This window comes from Ranitomeya imitator, chromosome 4, assembly GCF_032444005.1.
Source record: "Ranitomeya imitator isolate aRanImi1 chromosome 4, aRanImi1.pri, whole genome shotgun sequence".
NCBI classification, from domain to species: domain Eukaryota; kingdom Metazoa; phylum Chordata; class Amphibia; order Anura; family Dendrobatidae; genus Ranitomeya; species Ranitomeya imitator.
Window position 1 is genome coordinate 290816464 of NC_091285.1, and position 3556 is coordinate 290820019.

General features: G+C 39.7%; 1 long non-coding RNA gene across 1 annotated transcript; it reads left to right on the forward strand.

Moving 5' to 3' along the window:
• The first annotated feature begins 2004 nt into the window (after positions 1-2004).
• LOC138674081 (uncharacterized) lies at positions 2005-2893 on the forward strand. Its single transcript, XR_011320470.1, has 3 exons — positions 2005-2064; positions 2183-2253; positions 2598-2893. It is a non-coding gene; the product is annotated as an uncharacterized lncRNA (long non-coding RNA).
• Positions 2894-3556: the final 663 nt, after the last annotated feature.

Below are 3556 nucleotides of genomic sequence, written 5' to 3' on the forward strand. Positions count from 1 at the left end.
GTATGTCATCTCCTCCTGTATATAGTATATACCTGTATGTCATCTCCTCCTGTATATATATATGTACCTATATGTCATCTCCTCCTCTATATAGTATATACCTGTGTGTCATCTCTCCTGTATATAGTATATATCTGTGTGTCATCTCCCCTGTATATAGTATATACCTGTGTGTCATCTCCTCCTGTATTAGACCTCATTCACACGTTATTTGCTCAGTATTTTTACCTCAGTATTTGTAAGCTAAATTGGCAGCCTGATAAATCCCCAGCCAACAGGAAGCCCTCCCCCTGGCAGTATATATTAGCTCACACATACACATAATAGACAGGTCATGTGACTGACAGCTGCCGTATTTCCTATATGGTGCAATTGTTGTAGTTTGTCTGCTTATTAATCAGATTTTTATTTTTGAAGGATACCAGACTTGTGTGTGTTTTAGGGCGAGTTTCGTTTGTCAAGTTGTGTGTGTTGAGTTGCGTGTGGCGACATGCATGTAGCGACTTTTGTGAGACGAGTTTTGTGTAGCAACATGCGTGTAGCAACTTTTTGTGTGTCGAGTTACATGTGACAGGTTAGTGTAGCAAGTTGTGTGCAGCAAGTTTTGCGCATGGCGAGTTTTGCGCGTTGCGAGTATTATGTGTGGTGCCTTTTGAGTATGTGCAAGTTTTGTGTGAGGCAACTTTTGCATGTGTTGCAACTTTTGTGCATGTGGCAATTTTTCCGCGTGTGCAAGTTTTGCATGTGGCGAGTTTTTCATGAGGAGAATTTTGCACTTGTGGCGAGTTTTGCAAGAGCCTAGTTTTTGCATGTGGCGAGTTCTGCGCGTGGCGAGTTTTGAGTGGCGACTTTTGTGTTTTGACTTTTATGTGGCGAGGTTGGTGTATTTGTGGTGAAATGTGTGCTGAGGGTAATATGTGTTCAAGCACGTGGTAGTGTGTGGCGCATTTTGTGTGTGTTCATATCCCCGTGTGTGGTGAGTATCCCATGTTGAGGCCCCACCTTAGCAACTGTACGGTATATACTCTTTGGTGCCATCGCTCTCATTCTTTAAGTCCCCCTTGTTCACATCTGGCAGCTGTCAATTTGCCTCCTACACTTTTCCTTTCATTTTTTCCCATTATGTAGATAGGGGCAAAATTGTTTGGTGAATTGGAAAGCGCGGGGTTAAAATTTCACCTCATAACATAGCCTATGACGCTCTCGGGGTCCAGACGTGTGACTGTGCAAAATTTTGTTGCTGTAGCTGCGACGCTTCCAACACTTTTCCTTTCACTTTTTCCCCATTATGTAGATAGGGGCAAAATTGTTTGGTGAATTGGAACGCGCGGGGTTAAAATTTCACCTCACAACGAAGCCTATGACGCTCTCAGGGTCCCGATGTGTGACTGTGCAAAATTTTGTTTCTGTAGCTGCGACGCCTCCAACACTTTTCCTTTCACTTTTTTCCCCATTATGTAGATAGGGGCAAAATTGTTTGGTGAATTGGAAAGCGCGGGGTTAATATTTCACCTCACAACATAGCCTATGACGCTCTCGGGGTCCAGACGTGTGACTGTGCAAAATTTTGTTGCTGTAGCTGCGACGCCTCCAACACTTTTCCTTTCACTTTCTTCCCCATTATGTAGATAGGGGCAAAATTGTTTGGTGAATTGGAACGCGCGGGGTTAAAATTTCGCCTCACAATATAGCCTATGACGCTCTCGGGGTCCAGACGTGTGACTGTGCAAAATTTTGTGGCTGTAGCTGCGACGGTGCAGATGCCAATCCCGGACATACACACATACACACACACACACACACATTCAGCTTTATATAGTAGATATTATCATAAACACAGAAAAAAATTGTTCTCAAAATATTGCAAGGAAAAACACATGTATTTCAAAATATCCTGGGAGCCATGCAATAGGTAGGGCAGTTTGTCAGTGCCAACCTGTTGTCCTGCAAAGTGCCGCTTGAGGTGAGATGTTCATCTTGTTCTAGGCTATCGTTGTAACAAGTAAAGAAGAAAGGCGTGACGTGGATTCCAGGCACTGCTGCTGAAAAAGGTTTATCTAGGCGGTAAGCATAAAAAATTTCCAATATATTGCCAATAAATTGGAAGCTTTTTACACTTTCCACCTGGATCAAAACATGTTATGTCGTTTACTTGTCCTCTCTCCTTTTATTGTGAATACAGTGGCCGGAGCCGCAGCCATAATTGGACTATACATCACTGTTAGGTAGTTGTGACCAGCACAACCTGATCAGGTAAGTGACCAACCCTCCTTCCCCCATTCACCTGTTGCTCATGGTGTTACAAAGGGAGGGCCTCTTGTTTTTTATTTCTTCAAGCCCTGGTCATGTAAGTTTTCATTTTCTGTAGCAAGATTTAAAGACCTTTTTGGAAATAATCTTGCAAAAAATGCACTGCATGAAAAACAATGTTGGTTTCCCACTTAAATAAACAGGAAGAGTTTTGAAACGGACTCTAAAGTATTGAAGATTGGATTGATTGATAGACACATAGATTGATAAATAGATGTGTAGATAAATACTGTTGTAAACGTTTACCATGTAATAAAAATGGTGACTAGAATTTCATGTACTTTCAGTATGATTCCTCACCTTGCCGACTGCTAATACGCATCTGTGACTTTGCCGTGTCTCCAGTTCATGGAAGTATACAAGCTTACATTTGTCTACCTGAATTGGGCATTCATGTAACAGGAAATAGGACAGAGGAGACTTCATGAAGCGAGCCAATTGTGTTTACACATACCTGGGCAAGAAAAAGCCATCCATAAATGTGAATATGTGTATATTTTTCTTGCACAAAACATTCGCCTTAACTACAGGGGTACACATTTCCAGTGACAGGTCACCTGACAAAATTCATCATTGTGATGTGAGATTAATTTATGATTAGTCTGGTTAACTTGTAGGCAGTTTATTAACTCTACAGCATAATAGCACATTACACCTAGCGGTGTGTTTGACAGCAGAGTGAATGGACACATTGTGTGAATTGTTAGCAATTGCTTTCAGCATATAAATCCTTTGCCCCTCCTCTGTTTTCTTCTGTAAGGGTTTACTATGCTCAAACAAACCACATTGACTTAACTGCACTTAATTTAATGGATCATTATAATAGTTCATGTTCAATGGACAGAGTTTATGAGTTCACTTACTGCTAAGAATGTGTTCCTTTTTTATGTAAAAATATATGTTTTCCAATGTCACAATAGCTCATTGAGGTAGAATGTGTATGATACTTGTTTATGGCAGAGTGCTGGAATACACCAGCTTTTATAGTCACTGAAAAGCTTAACATATGCACAATGAAACTATTAAAAATGTTTGTTGAGCTTTCTGAAAAATTAATGTATGACAACACTTAATAATAATAATAATAATAATAATAATAATAATAAAAATAATAATAGTCTTAATCGATAAGTATGTACATGGCTTTAAAGTTTTTTTTATAATATACATTTAATTTATTTTTATTTTTTTAAAGTAAAATGGGTAGTATGTAGTAATGAGCGAATTTGTTCGGAAAACAATTGCC